The sequence below is a fragment of the Oncorhynchus kisutch genome, linkage group LG8 (assembly GCF_002021735.2).
Source record: "Oncorhynchus kisutch isolate 150728-3 linkage group LG8, Okis_V2, whole genome shotgun sequence".
NCBI lineage: Eukaryota > Metazoa > Chordata > Actinopteri > Salmoniformes > Salmonidae > Oncorhynchus > Oncorhynchus kisutch.
The window spans coordinates 36214720-36233655 of record NC_034181.2 but is presented as its reverse complement, the minus strand read 5'-3'; positions in this window follow the sequence as shown (position 1 = coordinate 36233655).

The window sequence follows — 18936 nt, the reverse complement described above, 5'->3', positions numbered from 1 at the left end:
GAACAGCTTGGCCCACTTCTGGGTGACCTTGAAACACTCTGAAGGCTTGAACCCGAGTTTTACGCCAAGGCAAGTTGCATCAAGCGAAATGGGGAATGAATCAAATCTGGGATGATCATAAATGATTAAAGGTGAAAATGAAGAGATGGGACAGCACTTGGACACTTCACAAATACACCAAGACTGCTGAATAGCCTAGCGGTTAAGAGCATTGGGCCAGTAACCGAAAGGTTGCTGGTTTGAATTCCTGAGCCAACTATGTGAAAAATCTGCCGATGTGCCCTAAGGCACTTAACCCTAATTGCTACTGTAAATCACTCTGGATAAGAGTATCTGCTAAATGACTCAAATGTAAAATGGCTAACACAAGCATTGACAAAGAAACATTATTTCAATGACGATGCACTTGTAGACAACTTTAATAGAAAATGAATATCTTTTAAACATAACATGTGATCTCTGTGTCAGAGGAAAAATAGACCATTGACAATCAAATGCAACAACAACAAAACAACACAAAAGTAAAGAAAGTCAAATTCCCAGAGGTACATTTTATACTTTCACTAACTCTTTCAGTCTCTTTTCAGCACACACAGATTTCAAACCTGAAAATGCACTGCTCAAGCATCTGTCCTTCCTCACTGAATAATCAACTCCATTTCACGCAGGGATGTAATTCAAATGAATAAAGGAATGAATCTGAAACAACAGTAAAGGCCGCATTCTGATATGACGTAGACGTATGGGAATGAAAAAACATCTGTTCTTAAATTACTTTTCGAAAAGTGCGTCAAACTTTTCGCCCAGTTATGTGAGGACAATGGAAAAGCATATATTGGGACGAGGCCAAGTATTTCCATATGAGTTTTGAGTTCACTGAGTCCAACCTACAACTGGAAGTCATAAAGTAGATCCTGTGAAAACAATACTACGTGACTACTACCCCCTTGTGGCTACAACTGCACATTACCAAGGGTGGACAGGCCGTGTAATGCATTCAACCCAATGCCCTATAAATCAAGAAGGTGGATAACAAAATAATGTTTTTTATGCCCACCTAAAAATAGAACGGAAATAATGAATCACACATAGTAGTATTATGTCGTGAAATAATGTGTTGTTTGAATTGAGGCTGTGAATTAGTAGTGCATCTTCTAGCTGTTCCTGAGCCGTGAAGTCCCGTTTGACCATTGAGGGGTTGATGAGTGACAAAAGCCAACGACGCAACAAAACAACAATGAAATGGACACAAAACCCCAGTCGCAGATCCTGAGGTCAGCATTGTCTCAGAGCCCCCTGCTCTGAGAGTAGAAGAACCACTCAGGTCTAAGCTGTAACACAACATCCCACACGCCGACACCGCTCACTCATAATCCAACTAGTCACGCGTGTACCGGGTGCTGACATCACCATACAAACACAAGTATCTATGGAAACCGCTGAGATGGTACAGTGAGCTGACGGGACTGGCAGCTGAGATTAAGTTGAGACATGAATAGGTAGGTCTTACTGAAATACACTGTCAGGGTGATACCTAAATCCTCAGGGACGCTGTCTCGCAGTCTTAAAACTAAGAACATCTGTTCCTTTGAGGTTCAGGGATCTTTCATAATGTCTTCTTGTCTTCAGGGAGGACAAGTATACAGAGGCACTACTGATCCTACATACAGTGCCTAGTGAAAGTCTACACCACCCTTGCACAGTTGTCACGTTTTGCTGCCTTAAAATAAAATCTAAAAGCGGATTAAATTAGATTTCTCCCCCTACAGATCTACACAACCTGCTCCACATTTTTAAAGTGAAAGAAAAAGTATAGAAAATTGTCTAAAGTAAGAACAAGTAAAACATGAAGATCTCTTGGTTAGGTATGTCTTCACAGAGTGAATACTTGGTGGAAGCACCTTTGGCAACGAATGCATCTTGTAAATAGTTTTGAATAAGATTCTACCAACTCTGCACAACTCTTAGGGCAACACATAGCCATTGTTTTTGTCAAAATTGCTCAAGCTCAGTAAATTTGGTTGGGAATCATTGATGGACAGTAATATTAACATCTTGTCTCTGATTTTCAAGCAGATGGTGGCAGCATCATGTTATGTGTATGCTTGTCACCGTCAGGAACTGGGGAGTTTGTCAGGATCAGAAGAAATATGAAAGGAGAAAAGCCCAGGGTAAAATTTAGAGGAAACCCTGCCTCAAGTCTTCTGAATAGATAACCGTGGGATAGTTTTATTTTTCAGTGGGACAATTACATACATTTTAATGCCAAAGCCACACCAGAATGGCTTTCCAATAGGTGTTGAGTGTTCCTGAGTGGTCCTGTCTCTGCCTTAAATCTGGTTTGAATATTGCTCTCCATCAATGATTTCCAACCAAATTTACTGAGCTTGGGCAATTTTTGACAAAAACAATGGCTATACACTGTGTTCAAAACATTATGTCTTTCATTGACATAGACGGACCAGGAAAATCCAGGTGAAAGCTATGATCCCTTATTGATGTCACCTGTTACATCCACTTCAATCAGTGTAGATGAAGGGGAGGAGACAGGTTAAAGAAGGATTTTGATGCCTTGAGACAATTGAGACATGGAGGGTGAATGGGCAAGTACAAAATATATACAATATGGTTTTTTATTTAACCCTTTTTTCTCCCAATTTTGTGGTATCCAATTGGTAGTTACAGTCTTGTCCCATCGCTGCAACTCCCGTGCGGACTCGGGAGAGACGAATACCGAGAGCCATGCATCATCCAAAACACGACCCCACCAAGCCGCACTGCTTCTCGACACACTGCTCGATTAACCCGGGAAGCCAGCCGCACCAATGTGTCGGAGGAAACACCGTACAGCTGGTGACCTGAAGTCAGCGTGCATGTGCTCGGCGGACCACAAGGAGTCGCTAGAGCGAGATGGGACAATTTGAGTGTGTCAAGAACTGAAACACTGCTGGGTTTTTCACACTCAACAGTTTCCTGTGTGTATCAAGAATGGTCCACCACCGAAAGGACATCCAGCCAGCTTGCCACAACTGTGGGAAGCATTGGAGTCAACATGGGCCAGCATCCCTGTGGAGTGCTTTCGACCCCTTGTAGTCCCTGCCCCGATGAATTGAGGCTGTTATGAGGGCAAAAGGGGGTGCAACTCGAAATTAAGAAGGTGTTCCTAATGTTTTGTTCACTCAGTGTATGTCACCCTAAGAGTTGTGAAGAGTTGGTAGAATTGAATCCCTTTTCAGATTACATTTGAAGGCAGCAAAATGTGGCAACTGTGCAAGGGAATGTGTAAACGTTAACTCGGAACTGTATCTTTTTGCTGTTACCAATGAAAACTACATTGCATTTCATCCTAATCATTGATTTTGCCAAATTAAATATGTTCAGTCATCTAAGTGGTATTGAAGTAGCTACAATGAGAGATAATGTAATGATCAATGTGAAAAACCGACGAGTCACTGGCACCCTCTCAGGGCAAAGTTGAACAATGAAAGTCCTCCCGGGCCCAATTCCACTGTAGTGAATGGACAGCTGCTAATGACTGACAATAGGACAAAGAGAGCCACTCCAAGCGACTGATAACCTCCGAAATGGCAGAATCAGCAGTGATTGGTCAACTGTGTCCCTTGGACAGAGTAGGTATGGTGAGGGTGTGGGGGGTTGGAGCCTGGGACAGAGGCAGGTCAGACTAGAGGTGACCAGGGGGTGGAGCCATCCCTGCTGCTGTGAGTGACACACGAGACACCCACCCATAGACAAGCTCATGGTTGTAAACACTTTCCCATCAGGGAGGGACGACCACTTTTCCACATTTTCAATAAACGTCATTAACCATACTTTCTCATCTCTAACAAGTTAAAGACAATATGACTATTAAATTCCACATATACAGCAATTATCTACAAGAAAGCACATCCATATTCAAATAAACCAGCTTGACATTAGTAAATATTGATCCGCCTTTTACAGGTTCACAGAGATGACGGGGAAAGCATTTACAAGGAACGAGAGATATCACAGCTGCTAAATTCCTCCATTTTTACATTCCCCATCTCTGCTGTTTTAGGAGAGTTTGAGTGGTGGCAAGATCAGGACTTCATCTACTGTGTAGTGGTGAAAACAGCTGTTGCTAACTCAGCTATTTGCCCTCTGAACTGTGTTTTGGTCCCTGAATGAGGGTCTCTGGATTCCCACCCCTGTCACAGCGTTTACAAGCTCATGGAGCCTTGCCTCAGCCCCCCTCCACACTCCACACTCTACAGCCCCTTGACCCCCACATCACCCCTGCCCACTCCATGCACTGAGGCATCCTGGGATGTGAATAGGCTGAGGAAGACTAGTGTTGTCCATGAGTACTCTCTGATCCCGCCTCCTCAAGTTTACAACCCAATCAGGCTTTGCCTCATAAATCCATGCCTCCTCCCTTAGGGGGGCAACAATGCCAGTCTTTTTCTGTGCACTGGTTTAATAGTTCCCCCAAGCTTCCTTCCACTTATTACTGACTCCCACAGGTTTATAGGGGCCAGGACACAGAGGCTGCTAAGAAAGTCCAGTGTAGAGCCGCACACAATCAGGCCAGCATGGAGTCACGGTGGGGTCAGGAGTTTCTGAACTGAGTCTAACCTCTGACCTCTGCCACCTGGCTCCGCAGCCAGGGCGAAGAGAAGGGAGCATCTCAAATGAACTTCGCCTGAACCTGGACCTTAACATTGGACAAAACCCCCACCCCTGCACTGCCCTTTCCACCAGCCTGTTGCCCCACGGTGAGAGGAGAAAGAGGGGCTGCAACCACATGGTCCCACAGCAGCCCATAGAACACAGACACGGTCATAGGGTGACTAAGAACTGCCTGACTAGATCCTTTACAAAACTGAGGGGATTGTTCATAGAGAGAAAAAGTGACAGCAATCTAAATAACTGTATGTGTGTGGCTCATTATCATGTATTTGTTCAATTGACATATTTTGGGACTTATCTGCAAATATTCCATTCCACTCCATTATCTTGCAGTATCTGTGAAACCGAGGCTGCGTCTAGTGGTGCATAAGGGCAGCTGTTTGTTCACCCTCACCCGCCTGCAATTGCTAACACCCATCCACAACCGCCCAATTATGTGTGATAAAGTTTTAAAAATCTGAGGCCCGCACCCAACCCTAACCTAGATCATACGCTGTAGTCTGCAGTCAGAGATGGCAGAAAGACTTTTGGATATGGGGTGCAGGATTTTTTGTTGTTGCCTGATTTAGGGGGTATTATGTTTGTGCGTCTGTAACTTTCTCACTCATAATTATTAATGATTCTTTCAGGATTATCAACAATCATGGTAGCATCCACATTAATGTAGAAACATATTATATTCTTATTTACAGTGAAAGTGACTCTAAAATGACACAATACATTATTTACCAATCATTTCTGTTGGGCACAAAATAATATGAAACACAACCAAAACAAAGAGAGTCACAAGCTTGATGTAGTCATTGTGTGCTAGGCATATGGGACCAAATACAACACTTTTGACTACGTTAATACACACAAGTGAATTTATCCAAATACTACTAAAATGGGGTTACTATGTACAAAAAGTGCTGTATTTTCTAAACCGTCCACATGGTTTGGATGAAAATACCCTCAAATTAAAGAGGACAGTCTGCACTTTAACCTCATAGTCATTGAATCATTTCAAATCCAACGTGCTGGAGTACAGCTCCAAAACAAAACAAAAACATTTTGTCACTGTCACTGTTTGGAGCTCACTGTAGTTGTCATCGGTTAAGTCATCACTGCTTCTGTCACGGAGCAAAGACGTTTAGGGATGGGGAGAAACTGCAATAACCAACAGATTACTGGAAAGATTTACTGTGCAATGACGTCAGTTTGACCAGTTGTAAGGACATAAAACGCTTTGAAAACAACCTAACATGTTTGATAAGATCTCAGTTCGGCTTGGATGCATATTTCACGTGGTTGAAATACTATAAAATATGATGCTGACATAGCACCTCTACAGATGGTATCTACCTGTGCATTCGCATTCTCTCAAGATGCTGAAAATAAATCATACTTCTCCATATATCTGTTCCAGAGTAAAACTGTTGCCTACATTTGATGTATAATTTTAATGCAAGAAATGCTTAATTCTGCAGGAGTAAATATGAAGGCTATGTGAGACCTAGAGTCAGTGTCCAGATTTCAGTTTACATTTAACCCAGATGAACAGTAGGCTACAGTTCCCTTGACATACCTTAGGTCTATAGAGAGCAATATTAATGCCGTTTTTTGGGGGGAGGCACTAACTCTGCCATGGTTTGTTGGACAAATCCTATGGGAATATTCATGTAGTTGTGTTATCATCCTAATAAGGTCTGTGGTAAACAGGTTTAGGAGATGTGTTTTGTTTTATGAGATCATCTAAATAAGGTCTGTGGTAAACACAGGCTCAGGAGATGTTTTTCTTCTTCTACCAAAACCCTATTCTTTCCCCATAGGAATAGCTGAACGAACCAGAGGTAACTCATTTCTGGGTTTTAGGACTACAAGCTAACGAGCTCTATTGAAAGTCCCCATCTTGTGATATTCACATGTGCATAGCGCCTCACAACCACCACACATCCTATTTTACCACTTCACCAAATCTTTCACAAACATTACTTTTCTGTTCTAACTTATCTTTATTTTCTACTCTCCATTTTGCCGCATTTCTCTTATCGAATTAAACTCCGGCATTGTTATTTTTTTGCCTCCATGGATCGATGTTAACTTTTTCTGCCGTTTCCAAAAACATTTGGCGTACGTGCAGTAAAGCAGGGAACATGAAATAGATTCAGTCGCATACCTGCTTTTTTCTTTAGCGGATGTTCGGGTTGCCAGAACATAACTATAAATCATTTGTAGACTAAATTGACTGCAATAAGCCCAAACAGATATAGTATTTGACTAAAGCACAATAATTTCAAACCTTGCTTACATTTGTATACGATCACGTGTCTCTCTATTATGTGCCTGAATAGGTGGGAACAGCTGATTTGCTGAAGTTTTTTGTTTTTTATGTCCAACAATGAAATTGTTAAACCCTGCCCTAAAGTTTACCCACTAATGCCAGATAGCCTAAAATAATAAAATAAAAACCTCAATGTAGCATATAGATATTAATTGCACAAGAATGATACATTTATAGATTTTTTTAAGGTATTGTTTTCTATTTATTCTCATGATCCTCAACCCGCCCGAGAGGATTATGAGGCAACTCGCGCATCATGTTGTAGGCCGGTTCCTGCTCTATTTTCAGATGAACATGTCCCCCTGGTGGAGATGGAAGGAGTCACATGCTACATTGAAGACACGGTTATTATGCAGATCCAGTAATCGGAAAGGCAAGAGGAACAGCAAAAACTGTATTAATTATTTTCCCCTGAAATTGGAATGATGAAGAGCCGAGCATGAGCCGACATTTTACTGTGTATTGACAGAGTGTTGTATACAGTCAGCAAACAGCCTCATTATTTATTAAAGGAGCCAAAATCAATAATGTCAAAGGATGTAGTGATGTAAGGCAGCAGAATAGTATTGCTCCCAATCAACTCCGGTTTATAGGCTTACTAGAGTGTTTTTTTTTGTTTTTGAAATCCACATATCCTAAACTATGGGTTACATTTAACACAATATTGTCAGTGATGAATGTTTATTCAGATAACATCTGGGGGAGTGATAGTCTCCTGTCTGGGCATCTCTCTCCCTACTACCCCCCGGACCTGTACATGTACTATTATATCTCGCCACTAGAGGGGGTTATTTAGCCAATTTTCACTGCCATCCACAAAGCATACAGTAGCTGTGACATATATTGCCATTCACACTGTATTGCTGATGGTTGAATGTAACAGGCCCGACATTAAATTATGTGTGGAAGAAATATCCCCAGTCACAATTAGACATGATCTATCTGGATCAAATTGGTCACAATACTCCATACTAAAATCTTTAACTGAAAAAGAACGGAAGAACATCAATCAGCGATTTGCCAACAGGAAATCACATGAATGACTTACTTTATCATCATTTATCCTATCATGAAGTATAAATACATAACAAGTCAACTTACCTATCCCATTATTTGGTTCAGCTTCCAAGGGATGGTCACCGTAGAAGCCTGAAAAACAAAGGAGAAATGTGAAGACAGAAGGACAATCAGAGATCCCTTACAGTAGCTTTTGCTGTAGACACGAATTCATCATGTTGACTATGAAGTGAGACCCTCTCTGTGATTGGTCCATCAGTGCCATACCATCTGTGCTGTGCACTCGGTCTAGACGCCAGTCCACTTCTCACTTACACACTCAATGACAAGCAATCATTCAAACGCAAAACAGTAGTGTGTGTAAAGTTCCCTGGCGGTATATCCCTCCATTATAGGCCACCCCCCACCCCGCCGTGTCAGCAAACCGCCCTGCTATCAACAGCTGACCCTTGACCCGACACACGCCAGACGCCCCCTGCACCCTCCACTGAACACTGGCATATGGTGTTCCTCAAGCAAACACAATGCACCAACACACACACACACATGCTCATATCAGACTCACAAGCACAGTCACATATGCCCAACTCAGACACACACACACCATTACACACACTCTCTCTCTCTCTCTCTCTCTCTCTCTCTCTCTCTCTCTCTCTCTCTCTCTCTCTCTCTCTCTCTCTCACACACACACACACACACACACACACACACACACACACACACACACACACACACACACACACACACACACACACACACACACACACACACACACACAGCCATGAATTACAGCCTGCTCCCAAGCACATGCAGTAACCAATAATTAGCACAAACAAGCATTCACTCAACTCCATATTGCCAACAATTAACACCATTGCAAAATAAGAATATTGGCTAAAACATGAATGAGAAATTCTAAAGCACTCTGTTGTGTGGCCCCTTCTTTTCTAATCGTCCTGACACCCGATTGACTATATACACTGAAGTATTCATTGATAGCTGTAAAAGCAGAATATTAAACTGTGATATGTAGGATCAGTAGTGGCTCTGAGTACTTGTCCCCCCTGAAGACAAGAAAACATCCCTGCACCTCAAAGGGACAAATGTTCTTAGTTTTAAGACTAAGTTTCCCTGAGGACTTAGGTGCCACCCTGACAGTATATTTCAGTAAGACCTACCTATTCATGTCTCAACTTAATCTCAGCTGCCTGTCCTGTCAGCTCACTGTGCCAGAGCCTCCTCCACTGCAGCCTATTGTGTGTTGACAAAGAAGGGCCGCATCTTTAACCTTTCACCTCTAAAACCTCTGCAACCTCCAGAACACAATCAGCACACAATCAAAATAGCATACTGGCTCTTGTCCTTTCTCTTCCCTCCACGGGGATAAGAAGGTCAGGCATGCTTGACAGAACTCACACCAGTAATCAAAATACTGTAAAGGTTTTTCATAGAGAAATCTATACTTAGGGCCTCAGCTCGTAAATAAATAACTACAAAAAATAAACACAGTGCCGAGATGGTGTACCTGTGCATATTACCGTAACCAACCAATCAATTTACGATTCCTACTGTTGTCATTTCTAAATAATAATAAACATGTCCTCCGATAGAGAGAGGGAGAACTACTTCTTCCACAACTCTTTCACCTCTAGATCTAGTATTCCTGTGAGTTTGGGGATTCTAGGATCCCCTCCAGGGCAGGTTTACTACCACCAGTACACATGCTAATTAGCTGCTCAGCTCTGGTAACCAGCTCCGTGACATGACTCCAGTAGGGCCAATGCTAAAGCTAATCACATTAGCCATGCTACAGGCTGGGGAACACCAGCTAACCCACTGCTTCAGCTCTCCCCCCACAGTCCCCACTAATGTAAATACAGTATAACCTATTGAACAACCTCTTGGCACCATACTAAAACGTTAAAAGAAATGACAGTTGGGAGTATGTCATATAAACATTTAGGATCTTCACCTACACAGAGGTATTCCGAACAAGGATTAAGAGAAGCACAACCAGTGAGCTTCTGTAAAACTACTGTAAATCAAATCCGAAACTCATTTGAGAGACCTCCATGGCTCCAAATATGTTACTGTATGACAAAGAAATACAATAATTTCCACATGCCTTGCAATGGCAGCATTCCTTTTCAACAGGATCCATATGGTGAGAGTACGTGTGAGATAATGGTGGTGCATAGGTTATAGATGGTAATGTACATGCAACAGAGTGTAATAGTAAGTCCCCCTCCCATTAGTATGGCCCCCATGTCAGTCCATCCTCTTTCCATTTCAGCACCCTGCCTCTCCCCATTAACATCCACCTAGCCCCTAGATCAGTCAGTCCATCACTGTCCCAGATCGTCTGCCCCAGATGGCCAGTGTTCTGCTTGGCCAGTGAAGAGGCACGCCACCCTGTCATCTGAGTAGAGTGGCCCCTACCTACCTGTCAGCCTGGCCCTGGCCTTATCTCACCCACACACACTATCACATCTATCACATGTCACACTGGGAGGCCTGGCACAGAGGGAGGGAGGGATAGAGAGAGCGAAGGACTGGGAGAGAGAGGGGAGGATGCAAAGAGAGAGGAAAGGAGGTAAGGATGAAGTGAACGAGTGAGTGATTGACTGATCATGTCAGTAGAAAGGGGAGGGAGGTAGTCATATATTTGACCAAGTTGACTCAGTCAAGAAAGCATTATTTAATTCCCATTACAAATTGTTTTGAGTCTTCATGTTTTCCCCATATATTTAGTAATTCATTTCTTCAAAATGTATATATTGTTCTTCTTATCCTATTTTCCCAGTATCATGAGTAGGGCCTTTTTACTGTGCACAAGGCTAGCATGTATCAAGTAAATATTTGGTCAAGTTATTTGTGCATTTCAACATCATTAAATGTAGTAATTTACCTGTTTGCAATCCTCCAAGTGGATGCGATGTTGAGGTGCACATGAAAACTTGTTACACTTATGAGAAAGAGTTGGTGTTGATCATAATGTTTCCTTTGTTTGTTATTTGTGTGTCTCGGAGCTCCATGCCACTGAGGGGATTCGATTCATCTGGCCCAGGCGTCCGGGTAGGTGTGTTTTTGCACCGGGTGGAAGTTGATTTCATTCCCTTTGGAACGTGTTGCCTGCTGGGCAGGTGCCTGTTCAAACCCCACGGCGAAATGGGCTCAAAATAAAAGTGATGTAATTAAGCACATGGAGTAATGAGCAGGATTCTGCTTCTGATAAAAATGCCTTATCTGCCTTCCCAATGAAAACAAGTTGTATGTTACTGGAAGATGCACCATGCTGCGTTGTTGACAACATGACCGCGCAACGCAAAATACTGTTCAAATAGAGAAGGGCACTCTTCCACTGATTTTGCATCACAGGCCGTAGAACGGTTCCCGCGGCTCAGCATAATGGAATCCACCCACTCTGTCTGTCATGTCCACTTAGTGGTCATGTCCATGAGGAATGGGAGCGAACGAGTGCGGGTGCAAAGCTGAGGGTTCTACATGGAACCCAAAAGGGTTCTACTTTGAACCAAAAAGATTTCTAGCTGGAACCAAGAATAATTATCCTATGGGGACAGCGTGGAGACAGCGTAAATATTTCCCCATGTACAGTAAATGTAATTTACTAGGAACTCAATACATTTACTGTACACAGGGAAATATTTATTCTCCATAGCGAAATGGTGAGTGACATCAGTGATATATCGGCCCACGGGGACAGGAGATTCCTGGGAGAAACCAGCCACGAATATATAATTGTTTCCACTACATTACAGGAGCAAATGATTCACCTGCTATGAAAAGCCAGTGTGGTGTCACAGACCAATAGCCTGTGGGAAGTGTTCAAGTCATCCTGTTCCGAGAGACAGTGAAGCACGTCTTTAAGGAGAGTTCAGTTTGCCCTCAGCTCCATGCTCTAGAAAGCCTCGAAGAAGCAGATGGGGTAGATGTATAGGGGGGTGTGATACACTGTCACCTGATATTAGTGGGCTCTCTTTGTATTACCTGACATTAAGTTAAGAGGGTCAATGCTTCCTAAGTTGGGGTGGGTCACAGAGGGTAATTTGGCTGAGGTGGGTCATTGTTACCAAGAGGGTCAATGTTACCTGACTGGGGCTGTTACATGACTATAGATCTCCCAAAATCTAAGAGGAGTGCTACCCAACAGGTCCCCAAATTACTTCCCTGACTTATAACTAATCATATGCACTGAATTTTGTTTATTTTCCCCTCATAATTGATCCTATTGCTCTGACTTGGTTGTGCACATGTAGCTTTCATTTTCTGCTTATATGCCCCCTTTATTTATCCTATGGTTCTGACTTGATGTACAGGGAGAATACTATAAGAATGGCCCATAATTCTGAATTCTGTCGAGGTACATATCAAAAATGTTGAACAAATAGTTATACTGACTGTGTGCATCCTAGCTCACTCAATGTCTTAATTGAAATTATGGATTGCTACTTATCTGCTCGTCGTCCCCTTATGCCATAGTTTGAACATCTCAATTGTCAGTAGAAACCACATTTGATTATGCAAGTCAGCCATATCAGCTATGTTTTTTTATAAAAGCCAGTAAATGAGGCTGAATGAACTGTTTCGCTGCCAGACAAAGCTCCGCTGAGGTGTAGCAGTGGTAAGGTGTTGGGACTGCTGTTGGGACTCTGCTGGTGGGACCGCTTTTTGTAGGCCCTAACAATTTGTGGTCACCGTTTATGACCTTTTTAGTGCAATTCATGTATTCTTTAGTGTTATGTTGTGTAGTGGCTTTGCTGGCATGCATCCCAAAACATTTGGGGGGAATTTGCCCCACCAAGATTTACATGCTAAAATTGCCACTGTGTATATTACATTTGTTTTATTTGATGACTTTATTATTTCATTCCAAGTCATCGTCTCATTTCTATAGAGCTGCTGCCTATGCTGTCTGACAAAATCACTATTTTAGTAGTTCTTCAAAGTAAATAAGTCATACTTTTATGACTGCTGAATACCAACTATCAATCACTTATATAATGTATTTTCAGGTAGAGATACCTTGCGAAGCAACTGCCCTCTATCCCTCTCGACCGCACATTGTTCTGTCTCCCTCTCCATGACTGCCCCAGACTAACCTAGCGTAGCAGGTGTAAACGAGATACACAGACCCGGACAAGTAGGAGGGCAATGGACTATGGTCATTGTAGTTAATTACCATGTTTTCTGTGCAAAACTATGTAGAATATTGGCCTGTTGGAAACTGTGACTCCCTACTCCATCACACAGTTCAGGCTTGATCTGATAAAAAGTCATTATTTAACCTTTATTTAACTAGCCAAGCCAGTTAAGAACAAAATCTTATTTACAATGACAGCATAGCTGAGAAGAGTGGGTTAACTGCCTTGATCAGGGGCAGAACAACAAGATTTTGACCTTGTCAGCTCGGGGATTCGATCCAACGCTCTAACCACTAGGCTACCTGCTGCAATGTCTTGTAGAGAAATGTGCACAAACTAAATGGAATTTAAAAATTTAACCGATGTAGGTCAATTAGCTGTTTAAAAAAACAAAACAAAAAACACATTTTGGTTAATCATGCAGGGCCCGGGTTTTACCAAAAGCATCTTAAGACTAAGTTTATCGTAAGAACCTTTGTAGGAGCTTCGTTAAATCTCTGAGATGTTTTCCAAAACCATCATTATTAACCTTGCACCTGAAAACCCTCATAAGTTAACGCCTGCCTCAGACCACTCATAGACCACCTACCTACATGTAAGTGCATCATTGGACTCTATACACAGAAGATCTCCGCTAAACATAGAATCACATTTTTTACATTTCTTTTACCTTTATTTGACTAGGCAAGTCAGTTAAGAATAAATTCTTATTTTCAATGACAGCCTAGGAACAGTGGGTTAACTGCCTTGTTCAGGGGCAGAACGACTGATTTACCTTGTCAGCTCGGGGATTTAATCTTGCAACCTTTCAGTTACTAGTCCAACGCTCTAACCACTAGGCTACCTGCCGCCCCAAATCTCTAGGTGACCGCTGATAACCTCAGAACAAAGTGACTACAAATGCAAAGTTGCCAATGTCTTTGCAAATTGATACAAACAAGTGATGTATAAAAAGATGCTTCACATTAAAACTGAGATGACTGCATTAAAATATAAACAGTAGACTATATGACTATTTCAATAATATTGAAATACATTTCATGTTCAATCAATTTAGTTATATTTTTCTACTTGTAGGCTAATATATTTGTCTCAATATATTTAATGATGTGTAGCCTAACATGTGCACAATGATGTGCCAGGAAGTAATATCTCTCAAGGAGCTGAACCATCATCAGTATTGTGAAATAATTACACTGAGTGTACAAAATATTAGGAACACCTTCCTAATATTGATTTCCACCCCCTTTTGCCCTCAGATCATCCTCAATTTGTCAGAGCACGGACTACAAAGGTGGCGAAAGCGTTCCACAGGGATGCTGGCCCATGTTGACTCCAATGCTTCCCACAGTCAAGTTGGCTGGATGTCCTTTCTGTGGTGGACCATTTTTGATACACACGGGAAACCGTTGAGCGTTTAAAACCCAGCAGAGATCGCAATGGAGATTGCATCATCTGTGGATCTGTTGGGACGGTATGCAAATTGGAGTGGGTCTAAGGTTTCTGGGATAATGGTGTTGATGTGAGCCATGACCAGCCTTAGTGTTCTTTTCAGTCTCCTGAGGGGGAAGAGGTTTTGTCGTGCCCTCTTCACGACTGTCTTGGTGTGCTTGGACCATGTTAGTTTGTTGGTGATGTGAACACCAAGGCAATTGAAGCACTCAACCTGCTCCACTGCAGCCCCGTCGATGAGAATGGGGGCGTGCTCGGTTCTCTTTTTCCTGTAGTCCACAATCATCTCCTTTGTCTTGATCACATTGAAGGAGAGGTTGTTGTCCTGGCACCACACGGCCAGGTCTCTGACCTCCTCCCTATGGACTGTCTCATCATCGTCAGTGATCAGGCCTACCACTGTTGTGTCATCTGCAAACTTTATGATGGTGTTGGAGTCGTGTCTGGCCATGCAGTCATGAGTGAACAGGGAGTACAGGAGAGGACTGAGCACGCACCCTGAGGGGCCCCTGTGTTGAGGATCAGTGTGGTAGATGTGTTGTTACCTACCCTTACCACCTGGGGCGGCCCGTCAGGAAGTCCAGGATCCAGTTGCAGACGGAGGTGTTTAGTCCCAGGATCCTTAGCTTAGTGATGAGCTTTGAGGGTACTATGATGTTGAATGCTGAGCTGTAGTCAATGAATAGCATTCTCACATAGGTGTTCCTTTTGTCCAGGTGGGAAAGGGCAGTGTGGAGTGCAATAGAGATGGCATCATCTGTGGATCTGTTGGGGTGGTATGCAAATTGGGGTGGGTCTAGGGTTTCTGGGATAATGGTGTTGATGTGAGCCATGACCAGTCTTTCAAAGAACTTCATGGCTACAGACGTGAGTGCTACAGGTCGGTAGTCATTTAGGCAGGTTACCTTAGTGTTCTTGGGCACAGGCACAATGGTGGTCTGCTTAAAACATGTTGATATTACAGACTCGGACAGGGAGAGGTTGAAAATGACAGTGAAGACACTTGCCAGTTGGTCAGCGCATGCTCGCAGTACATTTCCTGGTAATCTGTATGGCCCTGCGATTTGTGAATGTTGACCTGTTTAAAGGTCTTACTCACATCGGCTGCGGAGAGCGTGATCACACAGTCTTCCGGAACAGCTAATGCTCTCATGCATGTTTCAGTGTTGCTTGCCTTGAAGCGAGCATAGAAGTAGTTTAGCTCGTCTGGTAGGATCGTGTCACTGGCCAGCTCTTGGCTGTGCTTCCCTTTGTAGTCTGTAATGATTTGCAAGCCCTGCCACATCCGATGAGCGTCAGAGCTGATGTAGTACGATTTGATCTTAGTCCTGTATTGACGCTTCGCCTGTTTGATGGTTCGTCGGAGGGTATAGAGGGATTTCTTATAAGCTTCCGGGTTAGAGTCCCTCTCCTTGAAAGTGTCAGCTCTAGCCTTTAGCTCTGTGAGGATATTGTCTGTAATCCATGGCTTCTGGTTGGGGTATGTACGTACGGTCACTGTGGAGACGACGTCATCGATGCACTTATTGATGAAGCCAATGACTGTATTCATCAATGCCATCGGAGGAATCCCAGAATATATTCCAGTCTGTACTAGCAAAACAGTCCTGTAGCTTAGCATCTGCTTCATCTGACCACTTTTTTATTGATCTAGTCACTGGTGCTTCCTGGTTTAATTTTGGCTTGTAAGCAGGAATCAGGAGGCTAGAATTATGGTCAGATTTGCCAAATAGAGGGCAAGGGATAGCTTAGTATGCGTCTCTGTGTGTGGAGTAGAGGTGGTCCAGTTTTCTCCTCTGGTTGGAAATTTAACATGCTGATAGAAATTTGATAAAATGGACTTATGTTTCCCTGCATTAAAGTCCCCGGGCTACTAGGAGCGTCGCCTCTGGGTGAGCGTTTTCTTGTTTGCTTATGGCGGAATACAGCTCATTCAATGCTGTCTTAGTGCCAGCCTCTGACTGTGGTGATATGTAAACAGCTACGAAAAGGTAGATAGTGAGGTCTACAGCTTATCATGAGATACTCTACCTCAGGCGAGCAATAGCTCGAGACTTCCTTAGATATCATGCACCAGCTGTTGTTTACAAAAATACATAGTCCGCCACCCCTTCTCTTACCAGACGCCTCTGTTCTATCCTGCCAGTGCAGCATATAACCAGCCAGCTGTATCTTTATAGTGTCGTCGTTCAGCCACGACTCCGTGAAGCATAAGATGTTACAGTTTTGAATGTCCCGTTGGTGGTTTAATCTTCCGCGTAGGTCATCTATTTTATTCTCCAAAAATTGCACGTTTGCTAGCAGAATGGAGGAAAGTGGGGGTTAATTCGATCGCCTACGAATTCTCAGAAGGCAGCCTACCCTCCCGGCCCCTTTTACTCCGCTTCCTCTTCACGCAAATCACAGGGATCTGGACCTTTTCCAGAGAAAGCAGTATATTGTTTGTGTCGGGCTCATCAGACTCGTTAAAGGAAAAAAAGGATTCTGCCTGTCCGTGGTGAGTAATCGCAGTCCTGATGTCTAGAAGTTATTTTCGGTCATAAGAGATGGTAGCGGCAACAATATGTACAAATTAAGTTTAAAAAATAAGTTACAAACAACGCAAATAAACACACAAAACACTTGAAACATCTGCCTTCTTCTCCGGCGCCATTTTATCAGGGGCACTTAAATATTTTGCCTTGCCCATTCACACTCTGAATGGCACACCTACACAATCCATGTCTCAATTGTCTCAAGGCTTAAAAATCCTTCTTTAACCTGTCTCAATCAGTGAACATTTTTGGCCATTGTAGGAAAGATACATTGTTAAAAGATACATTCCATCGCTATCGGGAAACCGTGCCCAGCACTATTCATCACACCATCATGGATATCAAATGTGACAGATTGCGGAGGAACTCCAGTATTAGATCCACAGGCTGTGCTGTGGTCATCCCTCTGGCCTCTACACCTGACCTCTGACCCCAGTATGTAATACCACGCAGCACAATGTCTACTCTGTCCTCCCCTCTGCTCCCTCCAGCCTAACAATGCATACTTCCCTAATCTCGGATGGGCGGCTCACTCCCTCTAACAGGGTCTCTGATCTTTTTTCCACTAATTTGTCTTTTGACCAACCACATTAGATCTTTTTCAGAGCTGATCTGATCGATCAAAAGACCAATTACTGAAAAAAAATATTTGAATTGGGCTGCCTGTGTAAACGTGGCCTATGTCCCGCACTCAGTCTAAAATGTATCCTAAAGTATGAGTAACACAACCTATTAACCTTAAATGCAGTCTTCAGTAGATCTGAGATTCTAAAACCTGCAGTATATAAGTGGGGTGAAAAAATGTAAATGTCACTTTCACTCATTTCTATATGCTTTTTTTCTATCCTCTAGCCATGTTGGTGTAATTTGTTAGAGTAGGTGGTTTGGTTAAAGATGCTGACTGTATGTCTTTATCGGCACTAATCCCACCAGCCCCCTCAGCTCAGCTCTCAGGTCAAGCCCTGGTCAGAGCCACAGAGGGGCTGGGCGGGGGTCATTCACAGCTGGTCGACCGACACGCTCAAAGGATCAACTTCCCTTTCATCATAACAGGGGTCAGAGTTTTATTACCATGCACTGGGCTGGATAGCGTAGTATACACACACACACACACACACACACACACACACACACACACACACACACACACACACACACACTGATGGCTCAAGGGCATATGATAATAATTATCTTATTAAATGAGTGCCAATAAATAAGAGAAAAGTTATGGCACCATTCATGTGACACTATAAGGAACATGTTATCTTCTTGAGTTTTGTTTTGAGCCTCTCTGAGTCCTCCAAGTTTTCAAAGAGAGTTTGAGAATGTCCACTGGCCAATCATGTACTCTAGAAGAGTTTGTGAGGATTGTGAAGTGATGAGGACGAAAGTTTAGAAAGCCCAGATTGTTAGCAGATTCCTGCTAAAACAGTCATTGGGAATGTGACTGTGTGTCTTTGCTATTGACTGTGAAATGTCAGGGTCAGTAATTCACTGTGCTGCCTTAAATCAGTGCAGATGGCTCAGGTAACAAATGAACGTCTCATTAATGAAATCTGTTTCCTTTCCAAAAGAATGAATGAGTGAGAGACCTGCCGAATCTTTATCGACAGAGATTTATATCAAACACAGGTACACTACATCCGTCACTACTCTAGTGTTGATTGCACTAAGTTTGGGGCTAATTTGAATAAATGTGTCAGAGTCAGGGGAAGCCGCTCTTTTGTAGCCCATAACAACTGTCTCCTGTAGCAATACCCTGGCTCTGATTTGT